This window comes from Nuphar pumila, chromosome 7, assembly GCF_984573655.1.
Source record: "Nuphar pumila chromosome 7, dmNupPumi1.hap1.1, whole genome shotgun sequence".
NCBI lineage: Eukaryota > Viridiplantae > Streptophyta > Magnoliopsida > Nymphaeales > Nymphaeaceae > Nuphar > Nuphar pumila.
Window position 1 is genome coordinate 53,314,480 of NC_143255.1, and position 18,751 is coordinate 53,333,230.

Genomic DNA, 18,751 nt, shown 5'->3' on the forward strand with positions numbered 1-18,751 from the left:
ATGGCAATGGCCATGGGCCTCAAACTTCTCCAGCGCCTCCCCATATTGATACTACTTGAGTTTCAGGCCACTTCTCTAGCCACTGCTACTTCTGTACTCCCTAAAGAAGCACTGCCCACAAAGTCTGGCTACCTACCTGTCAGCAAAACCACCGGATCAGCCATCTTCTTCACTTTCTATGAAGCCACCCAGCCCCCCTCTGTGTCTATCTCCCAAACTCCACATCTCATCTGGCTCCAAGGTGGGTCTGGATGCTCCTCCATGATCGGAAACTTCTTCGAGCTCGGCCCGTGGAAGTTGTCCACCGACAATCCGGACCTCCGACAGAATCCCGAAGCTTGGAAACGCCTCTTCGGCCTTCTGTTCCTTGACAATCCGATCGGAGCAGGATTCAGCATCGCCGCGAACCAATCTGAGATACCAACAAACCAGAAATCCGTCGCCCACATCTCTACATTGCTCTCCAGTACTTCCTCTCGATGAACCCGACTTTCCGATCTCATCCCTTGTACATCACCGGCGAGAGCTATGCAGGGAAATATGTCCCGACATTCAGGTACTATGTCTTGAACAAGAATCAGATGATCAAGCCATCTCTCTAGATAAATCTCCAGGGTGTCGCGATCGAGAACGGGTTGACCGATCCCGAAAGCCGGGTGGTGACATGCTGCATCAGCATATTGTTGGCGTTACCTAAATCAACATACACAGAAAGCATACATGCAAGTGTATCGGTTGACGCCACAGAGTGTGTGTGTGGGTGTTCGGCGTTCTCCTCATCCGGTCGACCCTCACAATGAGCTCAGGCCTTAGGTCGACGGTGAGCAAGACCCTATACCACGTAAACCCGAATGTGGAATTTGAGTTGGCTATTGTCATGAATCTCTCATCATCTTCGTAGCAGTCAACCCCCTTATATAATGGGGAAAGAGGCAGTTAGGTACGTAACTTCCACCCACTATCTCCCCATTATGTGGTCCACTAATGTGACCCACTAATGGTGTCAAATCGGGTCACCCAAATGGGTTGGACCCAGATTCGTTATGTTCAACATTCTCCCACTTGACTCATTGACACCAAAAGTACACTAAATCGAGGTTTATACCGGTATCTCGATTTAATTTTTCATGTGGGTTTGCATGCTACCCTTTATCACAAGGATGAATCATATGAGTCATAGAGACAAACACTCTTTTATGAAATATCATATTCTCATGTACTACACTATAATTCACCTTCAGTGCTTAAGCATGTTGAAATTACCTTTATGAATAGGTTGATCTCTTATCTATTCTTCTATTGGTCCTTTAATATTATTATTCTGCTATTCTCTCTAACTCATATGAGAGATCCTTTATGCAAAATCAATAATTTACAAAGACATAGAGAATCAAATGTGATCACATAATGTATTGTCATACATAAGAAGGAATAAAAAAGACCCATCCCCTTTACATGTTGGGAATACAATCTCGGTACTAACCCTTTAGTAAAGGGATCCAGAGTCATTTTCTTCATCCCAATTGTATCAATACATACCAGATAATTCTCAGTCCTTTCTTTAACAACAAAGTATTTTAACTCTATGTGTCAACATGAGATTGAGCTCTTGTTGTTATTTGAAAAAAACATGGCTGCTTCATTATCACAAAAGATCTTTAGTGGTCTCTTAATAGAATTCACAATCCCAAGATCCATAATGAAGCTTCTTATCCAAATGACCTAAGATAAAACCTCGTATAAAAACAATAATTTTTGTCCCAGTAGATTTCAAAAATTTCTTCACTGTCCTACAGTGGGAGATGTCACCTCGAATATTCTGAGCCACTCATAATTGCTAAAACAACAGGTTAAGATTATTTGAATACTCTCAGTTCTCATGGATATCCTTTTAAGCGCTCCTACTTTTTATAGACAACCTTCTAAATGATTATTCTATTCTCTGTATGAGTGAAAGATAAATAGCTCAATACGAGATTTATATTGAAAAAGTAAATATGAGACTCCTTATTATTCACCTTTTCTGAGACAAGCATAGTTGAGCCATTATCTTTCCATTTTGGTGGAAACGACAATACTGATAGTTGCTATGTCTCTTCAATTCTCAAGGAATTGACTTAAGTTGGTGAAACTAGTAGATCATGTAACCAGAGGCAATTCAGCAATATACCTTTGGGTACGAACATGCTTCATGGGTTGAAATATACATCTACTATAACACCCTGTGTGAATTTGGAACACAATGGCCTACCTTTGGGTAGAATCGATGTTTCATAAACTCATATACAATCATAATAACGAATCTTAATATGGTTCAAAGAATCTTTAATCAATACAACTCAGATCACTTTGGTGATAACATAAATCAGTCAATCAAGATCTTTTACCAAAAATATATTCGTATTATAGAGCATGCCCATGCACACATATTAATGCTTATATATTCATGACAAAATATACTTTATATCGTCAAAATACCAGTTCATGCTTCAACTTATATGCATAAACTACTTTTGATAATAAAATATTATAAATTTAGTCATAATTCATGCTTAATGCTTAAAACCATCATGCATGACTTAACCAACATGGAACACATAAATTAATATGCATAAGTCATGCTTTCTATACAATAAACACTTTATAAAACATGAAAAATAATAAAAACAAGCTCACATGGGTAAAACCTAAAGTCCTCAAGCAGGAACCGGTCTTATACGACCCCGAACCGGTCTAAAAATATCCTAGACCGGTCTGAAACGGCCCTGAACCGGTCATCCAAGGGTCCGAATCAGTTTTGAACCTTATGAACCAGTACCAAATATGAACAAAAGTTCATAAACCCTATAATTGTATGTCAAAATTCATGTATCTTTGCATATTTATGAAAACGAGGTCTTAGCTTCTCTAAACTGATAAAAAAACTAGAAGGAACCAGTCAAAAATGACTTTGAACCAGTCTCAAAAAGGACTGAATCAGTCACAAATCCGGTTGAGTTTCAAATAGTGCCAGGATCCTAATCTGATTCATATTAGATCTGGGTCTGACCCGGTATAATCTGGATCCGGGTCTAACCTGGTTTAAGCCGGATCAGACTAGACCCAGAACCAAATGGGTCTGGACAATAACCTGATCAAAAAAGGATCTAAATCAACTGGATTGGATCCATATCATACCCTGGTCCAAAATGTTTTGGATCTTGACCCGATTCAACTGGATTAGACCAGACCCGAAACCAAATGGGTCTGATTTTGATCCAACTGCATCGAATCTGAGCTGTCCGTATGAGATCCAGACCCGAATACCTTATGGGTCCGAACCATAACCTGATCCAAAACTGAATCTAGGTTTTTTGAATTAGACCCAGACGCAAATACTTGATGGGTCTGGATCACAAACCCGGTCCAAAACGTTTTGGAGCTTGACCCAGTTCAACCGAATCGGACCATACCCGAAACCAAATGGGCCCGATTCCGATCCAATTGGGTCAAATCTGATCACCGACCCGGACCCCAAATGGATTTGGGTGCCACTAGGAGATCGGATCCTAAGCTCGATCCAAAATGTTGGTTCTGACCCAGACCCGATACTATACTTAATGGGTCCCAGTCCATAGAATCAGACCGATACCTGGATGCTTTATGGGTTCGGGTCCGGTCCTGGGACAAAATCATGGACTGCATCCAAGGTGGATCTTGGCAAACCCGATCCACCCAAAATGGGTTAAATCGAGTCTCCACTGAGTCGGAATACCCGGGTCACCCCCTTAAATGAAATGAACACATTCAGTTTCTGAGAAACCGAATGCTTTCGGTTTCTCAGAAACCGATCAGCACGTTGCCCATCCAGGCGACCCACGTCGCCCGTCCAGGTGACCCACGTTGCTTGAGGGTTACTATCGCCGCACACAGTCACCAGCATCAGTGGCTCACCGACGACATCAACCTCCACCAAGATGCCCGACAATGATGACATAAAAAAAAAGAAAAATCAAATGCCCTTTTCTTTTGGCGTCCGACGATAGGAGAAAGATGTTGGCCACCAAGCAGGCACCCATGATCAGTCAAAAGGTGATTGGCGATGGTCACCTTCATCGTTTCTCCGACGATGCATCCCGACGAGAACCCAATGGCCATCATCCCTTTTTCCTAACCTTGCCGACGAAAGGTAAAGGGTTTTGGAATCCCTAATTGGCACATTTGGAGACAGGGGACGTCGTCGGTGATGCAACCAACGAGGCGACAACCCCCGACAGATCCAACGATTCCAGCGAGGACAGCGGCTTACAGCTGCATACACCCCTCTTTCCAGCAAAAAAAACCCTTGTAGCTCGACGGCCACAGATACTGAGAAAAGGGGGATTTTGAATGTCGCATGTCACCGGACGGTGACATCCCACGGCAACCCCGATGCCGACAGACCATCCTGCGACCCAACGGTGCAGGTAAGATCATCCGACCCTATGCAAATCCTAATGACAATGGTGGCCAATGCTCAAAGGAGCCCTAATGCCCCCGGCGACACCCCAATGACGCCGATGACTAACGATCGCTCCTTCCAGCATATCACCCCATGATGATCAACCTGTTTCCCCAGCGATGGCAGATCCCCATGACTGAAGGAGCAGAGAAAGGGGGTTTTCAAACACCAGATGCCATACGTCATCGGATGGACACCGACGACAAAAACATCCTTCCTCTAACAATGTTCTGTGACGACCCCAGCGCAAGCATCCATCTGCAGCCCAACGACCACAGGTAAAGCCCCTGATCTATTTTTTTTAATGCAACTGCCACTGGCATATGGCTATCAGGAAAGGCAGTGGCCCCACGATGACTGTCTCCATCGTCCGGTGACCAATGTCGCCCCATGGTGACAGGCGATCACCTTAGGATGGTTCTGGCATTGGTGAAGGTTGTTGCTCCATGACAACAGCCTGCCAGGAAACACTGTCTCCCCATGGCGACAATTATCAAAGTTGAGGCTACCGTATTACTGAATATAGATGAGCCACGCCGCCCCACGATGACAGGCTTAATCTGTTACAGTCGCCCCTCAGCGACGGGCACTATCAACCTGCGACTTACTTTGCCCCACAGCGACAGTTGCTGCAAACGCCAGCAGGCCCGCATGCACCCTTGTATAGCGATATGCATGGTCGTGGGCCCATAACCCAATGTTGGCATTATCTGAATCATTATACACAGAAATTGTACCTGCAAGTATATCTTCTGATGCCACAGAGTGTGTGTGCGGGTGTTCGGCGTTCTCCTCATCTGGTCGACGCCCACGATAAGCCCAAGTCTTAGGTCGACGTTGAGCACGACCCTATACCACGTAAACACGGATGTGGAATTTGGGTAGGCTATTGCCATGAATCTCTTATCATCTTCATAGCAGCCAACCCCTTTATATAATGGGAAAAGAGGCAGTTACATACATAACTTCCACCCACTATCTCCCCATTATGTGGTCCACTAATGGTGTCAAATTGGGTCACCCAAATGGGTTGGACCCAGATCCGTTATGTCCAACACATATTTCTCCGGCCTGATCAATGGTAAGCAAAAGTCCCAGATAGAGAAATTTCAAATTTCTGCAGTGGAACTGATCAAACTTAAAAAGTGGTGGGAAGCAACCGATATGAGAATCCCAGTGCTAGACTATCTTCATAATGTTAGCGGGTTAGCTACACTGTATGACTTGAGGACTAGGCCTTATAAGACAAAGTTGGTAGCCTTTTTCCTAGAAAATGAAGCTGTGAAAAAGGCACTTGGTGTCAACAGAGATGTCGTCTTTGAGCGATACAGTGGCTTGGTAGCCTCTGTGCATTGCATGAGGATGTGATGAAAAGTGTAAGGTTAATGGTAGAGGCATTGATGATGAAGAACAGAATTTTGTTATATCAAGGGCTTTTTGACCTGAGAGATGGTGTCCTCTCGACGGAGGCTTGGATTGAGAAGATGAACTAGGAAGGATTGAAGTGGTTTCTAATGTCAGAGAGGAAGGTGTGGAAGGTGAAGGGAGAATTCAGTGAGTACGTTCAAAGGTGGGGAAATTTGAGTCATGTTGTTGTTAGTGGTGAGGGCACTTGGTCCCTGTTGATCAAGGATTGCATTCTCAATCCATGATTGAGGAATGGATATTGGAGGAAGGCTACTTTGGTAATGATGAAGATGAGGTTGCAAAATTTAGGAAACCCGTCTAAATGTAATGTCCAAAGAGATCTTGATGCAGTGACATGGCTCTGATTGATTTCTTCAAAGCTTTTCTGCCTAGTGGTTTTAATGCTAATCTATGTGAGTCAGTTGATTGTTGTGTTATGATTCGTGTCATGATTTACAAGCAACAAAGGGTCACGATATACTTGGTGCGGTTGTTGCGGTTGTCATGATTTGCAGAAGGCACGATGAGACAATTTACACCTTATTCAAGAAAGACACACTCACAAACGGAATTAACGTGGTTCGGCTTATTCAACCTACATCCACGAAGAAGGTGACACTCCCTCACAATTTATTCTCTGCTGCGACCCTTTATAATATACAAAAATATATATAGGCATCTCCAGCCACACTAATCAAGGAAACAAGTGGCTGGAGATAGACTTTCTCTGTATAGAGATAACTATCACAGAAATAGCAATAATGGACGATGCCAAACAAGGAAGGGAAAGATAACACCAAATGTGGGCCGACTTTTCGTATTAACATTCTCCCCCTCAAGTTGGTGCGCAGATGTCAGTCAAGCCCAACTTGTGACTAAGTTTGAGATGCATTTCACGATTTAGAGATTTTGTAAAAATATCTACCAATTGTTCCTTGCTCCCAACGTAAGAAGTGACAACTTCTTTGGCTTGAATTTTTTCTGCACAAAATGGCAGTCAACCTCGATGTGTTTAGTTCTCTCATGAAACACTGGGTTTGCTCCAATATGCATAGCAGCAATGTTGTCACACTTGAGTTCCATCTGTTTGGTTAAGCTTATACCCATATCTTTGATGAGAGCTTTAATCCAAACAAGTTCACATGTGCATGTTGCCATTGCATGGTATTCCGCTTCTACGCTAGACCTAGCAACAACGGATTGTTTCTTGCTCTTCCAGGTAACTAGATTTCCTCCAACAAATGAACAGAAACCCGTGGTGGGTCTTTTGTTATTAGGGTCTCCGGCCCAGTCGGCATCGGTGAATCCGAAAAAATCAAGATTTTCACTCTTCTTCATAAGAATTCCTTTACCAGGGGTCCCCTTGAGGTATCTTAGGATTCTGTGGGCAGCTTAACATGAACAGATCGAGGTTCATGCATGAATTGACTAATCACACTCACCGCATAGGAAATGTCTGGACGGAAAATAGTGAGATATATCAATTTTCCCCCAAGACATTGGAAACTTTCAGTATTGTTAATCAGATCTTCATCATTTTTCTTAAATTTGTGGTTGGTAGAAAGTGGTATTTCGGCAGCCTTTGCTCCAATTATTCTCGTATCTTTAAGAAGGTTTAGAGTGTACTTGATCTGGCACATAAATATTCCCTTTTTTTAGGATTCTACTTCGATGCCAAGAAAATACCTTAGTTTGCCAAGATCCTTGATCTCAAATCGGGCATGTAAGATTTCTTTGGTTTTTTGTATCATAGTTCTATTATCCCCTGTCAGGATTATATCATCAACGTAAACCAGAAGTATCACAGTGCCTTGAGTAGACAAGTGAACAAACATAGTATAATCTGAAGTATTGCGCTGAAAGCCGATATTGAAGAGAACCTCACTGAGTTTCGCAAACCATGCTCGAGGAGACTGCTTGAGACCATAAATAGACTTGTTTAATTTGCATACTTTTTCGATATCACAGTTGTTCCCAGAAGGAGGATCCATGTACAACTCTTCTTCTAGTTTGCTACGAAGGAAGGCATTTTTTACATCTAATTGATAGATGTCCCATTGTTTATTGATAGCACTTAACAGGAGAATACGAATAGAACTTATCTTGGCCACTGGAGCAAAGGTTTCTCTGAAATCAATTCCCTCTTTTTGAGTATACCCTTTAGCAACCAGCCTTGCTGTAACCCCCCCCCCCCCCTCTAAAAAAAAACTTGGATTCAAGTCGGATCTGGATACGGACTCAGACCCGACCCGAACCCAATGGAGGCAGGGGAGGGGTTTCAAATAGAAACTTCCTTTCCCCTCTTGCTCTCTTGTCTCTCTCTCTCTCTCTCTCCCCCTTTTTGATCGATGGGCAGGGGCCTCGCCCCTGCCTCCTTGCTCCTTCAGTAGGCAAAGGTGAAGCCCTCTGTCTCCCTTGTTTTTTGTCAGGTAGGGGCTTTACCCCTGCCTCTCTTCCACCTTGTCAGGCAGGGGCACAACCCCTGCCTACTCTCATTTTCAGAAGACAGGAGTGCAGCTCCTACCTCTATTCGATTTTTTGGAAGGCAAAGGCGCAACCCCTGCTTTTGCCTGAACCGTTGACAGGCAGAGGTGCAGCCCTCTGCCTCCCCGTTGTTTGCTGACAGCAGGTCAACAAGGGCTCACGGCCTCTGCCCCTGCTTTTTTCACGTTCAGCAAGTTTGTAGGGGCATGATGCCCCTGCCTCTGTTTCTTTCACGTCAAGACAGCGGCAACGTCCCTGTTGTCTCTACCTTTCTGATTGAGATAACATGTTGACAACTTGCTTTTGCAGCTCGTACGACGGATCTGGCTCGCACCCCGCGACCTGACCCGTTAATCGCTTATACCCGCAGACACCAACAAGCTCGCAACTCCCTAAGGTAGGGGAAGATTGCACAGAGGACTTGGATAATTGAATTGAGTTCAATTAACTAAAAATGATAATTAAATAAATATATGTGCATATATATATTTATACGAGTATGCATTTAACTCAAGGACGCAGTTTCATGATCCTTGTCCTTTACTTTTTGTCATGCCTTTCTTTTGTCATCGCGCTTTGCGCCCAGGCTCTTGCTTTGGCAAATGCTTTGTTACTGCCTTGCCATTGCAGATCATACTCAGGTTTTTGCACATTGCATGTGCTATAAAGGCATCCTTGTGGAGGATGCAAGAGGCATTTACCACTCTCCCTCTTGCGACAAGAGTTGAGTCAGGAGCTTAATGATACATCCTCATATAAGAAGAGAGATTATGGCTTTTCGAGTGAGCAGTTCTGCAAGGTAGACTTGAAAATTTAGGGAGCTGCGCAAAAGCATCAAAGACTGTCCAAATTGAAGTATTTGGAAGGATGTGATTGGCTGGTTTTGTTCGTCTATTTGACATATCTCAGGTAACTCCAAATTGGGGCTTGAGCAAACTTCTTAGCGGAGGTTCTATTGAGAAACCTGTATCATGTCTATCGAGGTTGGTATCGAGTCATGCAAGGCATGTAGATATCATGATAGCAGATGAGATTCTAGAAATTGCATGCCAAATATTGGTACAGGTTGTTGGTTGTTTCAAAAGATAAAGAATGTCAAAATTAAAGCTTGAGAAACATTACATCTTTATGAAACACTTCTGTTGAGGCTCCTATTGAGAAATTATACCCCTTTCATTCTAAAGTACTTGTAGTTGTGCACTACACGCTAGTACTACAATGATCGGATGAGACAGTCGTGCGACCTCGAACTGTGCCTAATGCACAATGTTGTAAACACATAAAAATGGGTTCACCTTCACAGGTAAGATGCTCATTTGGTCAAAAGACCAGAGTATATAGAATGAGTCGTCAGTTAATTTACCCCTGACACACTCATTTGCTTCTTGTAGTCTGTCAAGGGAGAGGACAGAGCGGTACACACTCCAATAGACAGGTTGTTAACAACCACCCCACGGGCAAAGATCCAGCCTCCCTACTCATTGAAGTTAGGGGAAGAGACTACCATACATTATCCTAGGTGGTAGATCCCATGGACTTCTGCAGAAGTTGGATGCATCTGTTGCCAAGTACTTGCCTTTGGAAAATCCTCTCTCGGCTAAAGTTGTCCTCCTAGGAGCAGACTCAACTAGCTATTTGGGTTATTGAAAATACATAGAATAACAAAAACCCGAACAAGTCTCAGTTATTTTTATGATTTATCTGCACGTACCCGCAGGTCAGCAATATCGAAACATAAAGTCTATTCATACTGGTTGATGGGTCATAAAACTTTTGTGTGTTTTAGATATGTATTTTTTGTGAAGTAAAAGCTTATCGATGAAATTACGTATGACTTTGGTGTCTCCGAGATTCTTATGATTATGATGCTTATGCAAGTAAATGACACATCACACCTACATAGTTGTATTGCAGAAGATTGCATTATGATTGTTTGTGTGAATATATCATACCTGTATAACATGATTGATAAGTATCATGAATATTTTATTAAAATGTCTTGAAGATATGTGAGTGAGTTACACGCTAGAAAGGTCGAATGCGATGTACTTTGAGATAAGAATTGTGAATGCATATGATGATGCAATGATTTGAATATTTGCACATATAACTTGAATCCTATATGATTTGTTTTACCATGTGAAGTGATACGATGCATATTGTTGATATACATGTTTGTGCCCATATTGGTGGCTATTGACCCAAAGAGTGGTCAATTGTTCAAAGTAGTCGATTATATTGATGCATGTATCACTGACTATGGTATCTGTTGAGGACTTAATCTCTAAAGGATTATCTGTGAGGGTGTGTATGATCAAGATCAGGTGACCCGGCTAGAACAGTAGAATCTCTGTAAGGATGTACATCGTCCAAGAGCGGGTAGCCACAAAGACGATGAACTCCTATGAGGAAGTGTATTGTCCAAGACCAGGTATATCATCTAGGGCGGTAATTCATTGTGAGGTTGTACATTTTCCAGACTAGGTGATCCGACATTGATCTTGTTAATTATAATAGTGGCTATTGACTCTGAGAGTTATCATTTGTGTTAATGCGTGTATCACAATAATTTTTATTGGATATGACATTTGTTGAGGATCAGGTTTTCAAATGATTCATTGTGAGGATATACATTGTCCAAGAGCGGATAGCCGCAAAAACGATAAACTCTTGTGAGAAAGTGTATTGTCCAAGACCAGGTATACCATCTAGGGCGGTAATTCCTTGTGAGGTCGTACATTTCCCAGACCAAGCGATCTGACGTGAAACTTGTAATTTTTTATTACTATAAAAAATTATGGTGAGCTATGATGATCTTCTGAGATTGATTGAAATAGCCAGTTATGAATCTAAAGATTTGGCTTTTTGTTTTAGCATGATTTCATGCAGGACTCAAATGTGAGAATAAGATATTTATTGATTTTAGATCATGATCATGTTTTGAACCTTCTATGAAAGGGTAGGCTTTTTTGAGAAAGTATGACGCCTTAAGTGAGTCAAAACAGGTCACAGTTGGCTGCGTAAGGCCTTGAGAGATAGGAAGAACAAAGACTTTGTTAAAAGTAGTGAGAGCGACAAACGATGACCTGATAATGATTAAATACAGAGACCCTGTTCAAGGAACAAAAACAAGTTAGAACAATGTCTCTTTGTGTCTCTTTATCCGTGTTGAATCAAGTAGAAGATAACATTTCTTATAGTCTTTTGCTAAAACCTTTTTATGGCTCTGTATAAACTCTTGCGAAGACAAAAGTTTAATCACACATATGTTTTGTTCAATCGAGCTTTGAACTGCTTACTTGTTTTGAATTGCCTACCTGTTTAACTGCATATCTGCTTTAAACTACTTAGCATGCTGAATTAAATGCTCTTAATTCAGTTTCTTGTAGTCTCTCTTGTGCACCTACTAGTTTTTCGTGAAACTAACCCACTCTATGTGTATAAATGATGATTAGGTACACCACGAATGATGATGCAATTGCAAGATAGCTTCAAGACTTTTTTTCCTGCTCTTAGCTCGCGTCTTGGACGTTTTTGGGTTTTGTCACAGATTTGCCTTTGGATATCCGAATTTTGTACTATTTGGGAACTTCTTTAAATGAAAGTGGCTTTTTCAAGTGTTTTGCAAGTAACATAGATTGTGAATTTTGGTTCTTTTAGCTAACGTGCCCAAAGTTGTCAACTTGCCTTTCTGAATTTAACAAAAGAATAGTCTTTTGCTTATTTCATAAACAAACTCTAAAAGGAAAAAGATTTTTTCTAGTCTCTTGCCTGTTTTCTGAAAGGTTCGTAAGTTTGAAATTTTGGGGTGTTACAGATTGATATCAGAGCTAAGGAAAACAAGGATTCTTGACCATTGAGCATCTGCATCGCGCTCTACGTATACAACTTCTCTTGCTTTGTAGTTGTATTTTGCATTGTTAAGTTAAATGGCTTGACACGTTCTGCTTATATATCAACATTGCTGGGTTTTTGTAAACTACTCATGTTATGCCTGAATAGTATGGATGTTTTTGGCTTCTATCTCGAGCTTCTTGAAAATTTTGATCTTTATTATCCCTTGTTTACTTCAGGGATGGTAAGAAACTCGAATGAAGACTCTGCTGATGAATGGTCAGAACAACGAGGTTTCATGATAGATTCTCTAAGTAATCTAACTTGTATTTTGATCAATAAATGCAATAGAAATTTTGTGGACGAAATTATTTTAAAGAGGGTAGGATGTAAAACCTGAAAAAAAAAAACTTGGATTCGAGTCAGATCCGGATCCGAACTTGGACCCGACCCCGACCCAACGGAGGCACCGCCTCCCTCGCGCCTTCTAAAGACAGCGAGGCAGGAGAGGGGATTCAAATAGAAACCCCCTTTCCCCTCTCACTCTCTCGTCTCTTTCTCTCCCCCTTTTTGATCGATAGGCAGGGGCCTCGCCCCTGCCTCCTTGCTCCTTCGGCAGGCAGGAGTGAAGCCCCTTGTCTTTCTTGTTTTTGGTTAGGCAGGGGCTTTACCCCTGCCTCTCTTCTACCTTGTCAGGCATGGGCACAACCCCTACCTACTTTCATTTTTGGAAGGCAGGGGCACAACTCCTGCCTCTGTTCAATTTTTTGGAACCCCTGCCTCTGCCTGAACCGTCAACAAGCAGAGGTGCAGCCCCCTACCTCCTTGTTGTTTGCTGACAACAGGTCAGCAGGAGCTCGCAGACCCTGCCCCTGCTTCTTTCGCGTTCAGCAAGTTCGTAGGGGCACGATGCCTCTGCCTCAACTTCTTTCACATCAGGACAGCGGCAACGCCCCTCTCGTCTCTACCATTTTTATTGAGATAGCATGTTGACGTCTTGCTTTTGTAGCTCATACGACGGATCTCGCTCACGCCCCGTGACCTGACTCATTAATCGCTTATACCGGCAGACGCCAACAAGCTCGCAACTCTCCAAGGTAGGGGAAGATTACACGGAGGACTTGGACAATTGAATTGAGTTCAATTAACTAAAAAGGATAATTATATATATATATATATATATATATATATATATATATATATATATATATATATATATATATATACGAGTACACATTTAACTCAAAGACGCAGTTTTGTGATCCTTGTCCTTTACTTTTTGTCATGTCTTTCTTTTGTCATCGCGCTTTGCGCCTAGACTCTTGATTTTGCAATCGTTTTGTTATTGCCTTGCCATTGCAGATGATGCTCAAGTTTTTGCTAATTGCATGTACTATAAAGGCATCCTCGTAGAGGATGCAAGAGGCATTTACCACTCTCCCTTTTGTGACAAGAGTTTAGTCAGGAGCTTAACGATACATCCCCGTCTAAGGAGAGAGATCCCTAGTAGGGATCCTGGTTTTTCGAGTGAGCAGTCCTGCAAGGTAGACTTGAGAATTTAGGGAGTTGCGCAAAAGCATCAAAGACTACCTAAATCAAAGTATTTGGAAGGATGTGATTGGCTGGTTCTGTTTATCTATTCGACATATCTTGGGTAACCTCGAATTGGCGCTTGAGCAAACTTCTTAGCGGGGGTTCTGTTGAGAAACTCGTATCTCGTGTATCGAGGTCGGTATCGAGTCATGCGAGGCATGTAGATATCACGATATAGGATGAGATTCTAGAAATCGCATGCCAAATGTTAGTATAAGTTGTTAGTTGTTTCAAAAGATAAAGAATGTCAAAAGTAAAGTTTGAAAAACATTACATCTTTGTGAAACACTTCTGGTGAGTCTCCTATTGAGGAACTATACCCCTTTTGTCCTAGAGTACTTGTAGTCGTACACTACACGTTAGTACTATGATAATCAGATGAGACAGTCGTGTGACCTCGAATAATGCTAAATGCACAATGTTGTAAACACATAAAAATGAGATCGCCTTCATAAGTAAGATGCTCATTTGGTCAAAAGACCAAAGCATATAAAATGAGTCATCAGTTAATTTACCCCTGACGCACTCATTTGCTTCTTGTAGTCTGTCAAGGGAGAGGATAAAGCGGTACACACTCTAATGGACAGGTTGTTAACAACCACCCCACGGGCAAAGATCCGGCCTCTCTAGTCATTGGAGTTAGGAAAATGGACTACCAGACATTATCCTAGGTGGTAGATCCCATGGACTTCTACAGAAGTTGGATGCATCCGTTGCCAAGTACCTGCCTTTGGGGAATCCTCTCTCGACTAAAGTTGTCCCCTTAGGAGCTAACTCAACTAGCTATTTGGGTCATTAAAAATACATAAAATAACAAACGTCCGAACTAGTCTCAGTTGTTTCTACGATTTGTCTGGGCGTACCCACAGGTCAATAATATCGAAACATAAAGTTTGTTCACACTGGTTGATGGGTCATAAGACTTTTGTGTGTTTTGGATACGTATTTTTTGTCAAGTAAAAGCTTATTAATGAAATTACGTAAATCTTTGGTATCTCCAAGATTCTTATGATTGTGATGCTTATGCAGGTAAATGACATGTCACACCTACATAGTTGTATTGCAGAAGATTGCATTATGATTGTTTGTGTGAATATATCATACTTGTATAACATGATTGATAAGTATCATGAATATTTGATTAAAATGTCTTGAAGATATGTGCGTGAGTTACACGCTAGAAAGGTCGAATGCGATGTGCTTTGAGATAAGAATTGTGAATGCATATGATGATGCAATGATCTGAATATTTGCACATATAACTTGAATCCTATGTGATTTGTTTTACCATGTGAAGTGATACGATGCATATTGTTGGTATACATGTTTGTGCCCATATTGGTGGCTACTGACCCCAAGAGCGGTCAATGGTTCAGAGCAGTCAATTGTATTGATGCATGTATCACTGAGTATGGTATCTGTTGAGGACCTAATCTCCAACGGATTATTTGTGAGGGTGTGTATGATCAAGATCAAGTGACCCGGCTAGAGCGGTAGAATCTCTGTGAGGATGTACATTGTCCAAGAGCGGGTAGCCGCAAAGACGGTGAACTCCTGTAAGGAAGTGTATTTTCCAAGACCAGGTATACCATCTAGGGTGATAATTCCTTGTGATGTTATACATTTCTCATACCAGGTGATTCAGCGTTGATCTTGTTAATTATAATAGTGGATATCGACCCTGAGAGCGATCATTTGTGTTGATGAGTGTATGACAATAATTTTTATTGGATATGGCATTTGTTGAGAATCGGGTTCCCAAAAGATTCTCTATGAGGATATACATTGTTCAAGCGCAGGCAGACGCAAAGACAGTGAACTCCTGTGAGAAAGTGTATTTTCCAAAACCAGGTATACCATCTAGGGCGGTAATTCCTTGTGAGGTTGTACATTTCCCAGACCAAGCGATCTGACGTGGAACTTGTGATTTTTTATTACCATAAAAAGTTATGGTGTGTTGTGATGATCTTCTGAGATTTATTGAAATAGTCAATTATGAATATAAAGATTTGGCTTTCTGTTTTAGCATGATTTCATGCAGGACTCAAATGTGAGAATCAGATCTTTATTGATTTTAGATCATGATCATGTTTTGGACCTTCTATGAAAGGGTAGGCTTTTCTGAGAAAGTATGACGCCTTAAGTGAGTCATAACAAGTGACAGTTGGCTGCGTAAGGCCTTGAGAGATGGGAATAAATTAAGGTTGTTCAGAACAAAGACTTTGTTAAAAGTAGTGAGAGCGATAAACGATGTCCTGATAATGATTAAATACAGAGACCCCGTTCAAGGAATGAAAACAAGTTAGAACAATGTCTCTTTGTGTCTCTTTATCCGTGTCGAATCAAGTAGAAGATAACATTTTTTATAGTCTTCTGCTAAAGCCTTTTTATGGCTCTGTATAAACTCTTGCAAAGACAAAAGTTTAATCACACATATGTTTTGTTCAATCGAGCTTTGAACTGCTTACTTGTTTTGAATTGCCTACCTGTTTAACTGCATATCTACTTTAAACTACTTAGCATGCTGAATTAAATGCTCTTAATTCAGTTTCCTGTAGTCTCTCTTGTGCACCTACTAGTTTTTCATTAAACTAACCCACTCTATGGGTACAAATGATGATTAGGTACACCACGAACGATGGCGTGATTGCAAGATAGCTTCAAGACTTCTTTTTGCTGCTCTTAGCTCGCATCTTGGACGTTTTTGGGTTTTGTCACAGATTTGCCTTTGGATATCCGAATTTTGTACTATTTGGGAACTTCTTTAAATGAAAGTGGTTTTTCCAAGTGTTTTGCAAGTAACATGGATTGTGAGTTTTGGTTCTTTTAACTAACGTGCCCAAAAGTTATTAGCTTGCCTTTCTGAATTTAACAAAAAAATAGTCTTCCGTTGATTTCATAAACAAACTCTGAAAGAAAAGAGGTTTTTTCTAGTCTCTTGCCTATTTTCTGAAAGGTTCGCAAGTTTGAAATTTTGGGGCATTACACTTGCTTTGTATCTTTCTATAGAGCCATCACTGTTGTACGTGATTTTGTATATCCACCGACATCCTACCATTTTCTTCCCGTGTGGTAGCTTAACAAGAGTCCAAGTGTTATTTTTTTGCAAAGCCTTTAACTCATTGTCTATTGTCGCCTTCCATTGAACATCTTGGAGAGCCTTGTTGAAGTGTGTTGGTTCATGATGAGTATAGATCTTGGCCAGATAGGTACAGTAGGACTTTGTTAATTTTGAAAAATCAAACTATTGTTCTATGGAAAGACACTTAGAGGATTCATTAGCACAGTATAAGTAGTAGTCTCTCGGGTGGACTGGTGGTCGAGTGGATCGAGATGATTTCCTAATATGTCCACTTTCTTGACCAAGGTTGGGCATAACCGTAGCCTGATTAGGGTTGATACCAGACTCAGAACCAACACCATAAGGGTTTGTCTCAGTGTCGGTAGCAGAAGGACTTGCTTCAGGGGTAGGAGTATTATTTTGAACAACCAATTTTGGATCTTCAGAAATAGGTAAAAAAGGACTTGGACTTGGAATAGGCTTGACCTGAATCTCCCTCTAGAAGTAGGGTTCATTTTATAAAAAAAAATCACATCTCGAGATACATAGAGTTTTTTTCTAACAGGATCAAAGCATTTGAATCCCTTTTTTGAGGACGAATATCCAATGAAAATGCACTTGATGGCTCTTTTTCAAGCTTATTTTGAAAGTTGGTTTGAATGTGTATAAACACCTTGCATCCAAAAACTTTCAAATATTGAATAGACACTTTATGGCCCCTTAACTTTTCCATTGGAATATTGTTTTCCAAACTCAAACTTGGAATACGATTTATGATGTAACAAGCCATGGCAACGACATCAACCCAATATAACTGAGGGATTTTCATATGAAACATGAGAGACCGGGCAATATTGAGAAGGTGTTGATTCTTCTTTTCAGCGACTCCATTTTGTTGGGGAGTCCCTACACACGTGTTTTGAGGAATTATACCATGTTGTTTCAAAATATCATCAAGGACTTCATTCAGGTATTCACCTCCATTATCAGATCTCAGGATTTTGATCTTGTGTTCATATTGTGTGAGCACAAGATTATAAAAGGATTTAAAAACTAAGGCAACTTCCTTCTTTTGTTTTAAAAAATACACCCATGTAGTTTGGGATTTATCTTCAATAAAAGTATCATAATACTTAAACCCAAAAACAGAGTCTATAGGGACTGGACCCCACACATCAGAATGAACTAATTTAAACAAATCGTTACTTCTGGTGGACGATTTTTGAAAAGGAAGTCTAGAGGACTTAGCAAATTCGCATGCATCACAAGCCAAGTTGTCATCCCTTACTTCAGGCAACAACATCTTGATGACTTTGGCCAATGCATGTCCAAGACGAGAATGCCAAAGACTATAGACATTATTAGGTTTGGCGCAACTGAGCATGGCCTACAACGGTTGGCTGAAGACATATAATTTGTCGTATTTTATGCCTCTACCAATCATCTTCTTCATTCTCCTGTCCTGAAACTTTACACCCTTTGAAGAAAAAACAACCAAACAGTCATAAGTTTTGGTGATCTTACTTACTGACATGAGATTAGCAGTGAGCTTAGGTACAATGAGAACTTCTGACTTCTGATCTTGATAAATGAGATTCATGTTTTTCATGCCGGTGACCATCATGATAGATTCATCCGTTGTGTAAACCCATTTTGAAAAACTGGCTATATATACCAGTGTCATGGTTCGTCATGTGATCTGAGGCTCCTGAGTCAACAATCCATTCGTTATTTGAAATATGAGACAGAAACACATGAGAGTTACCTTGTTGAGCATCGGTTTTATCTTTGATGGGAGTTGTGGATGCTAAATTGGTTTTTGACATTAGCTGAAAGAATAAGGCAAGTTCATCTTTGGTAACAAAGTTTGCAGCTTCCGGTTTAGGCTTGCC

The 18,751-nt window shown here is 41.1% G+C and overlaps 1 pseudogene; it reads left to right on the forward strand.

Moving 5' to 3' along the window:
- On the forward strand, positions 1-6,209 carry LOC149832272 (serine carboxypeptidase-like 50 pseudogene; annotated as a pseudogene).
- Positions 6,210-18,751: the final 12,542 nt, after the last annotated feature.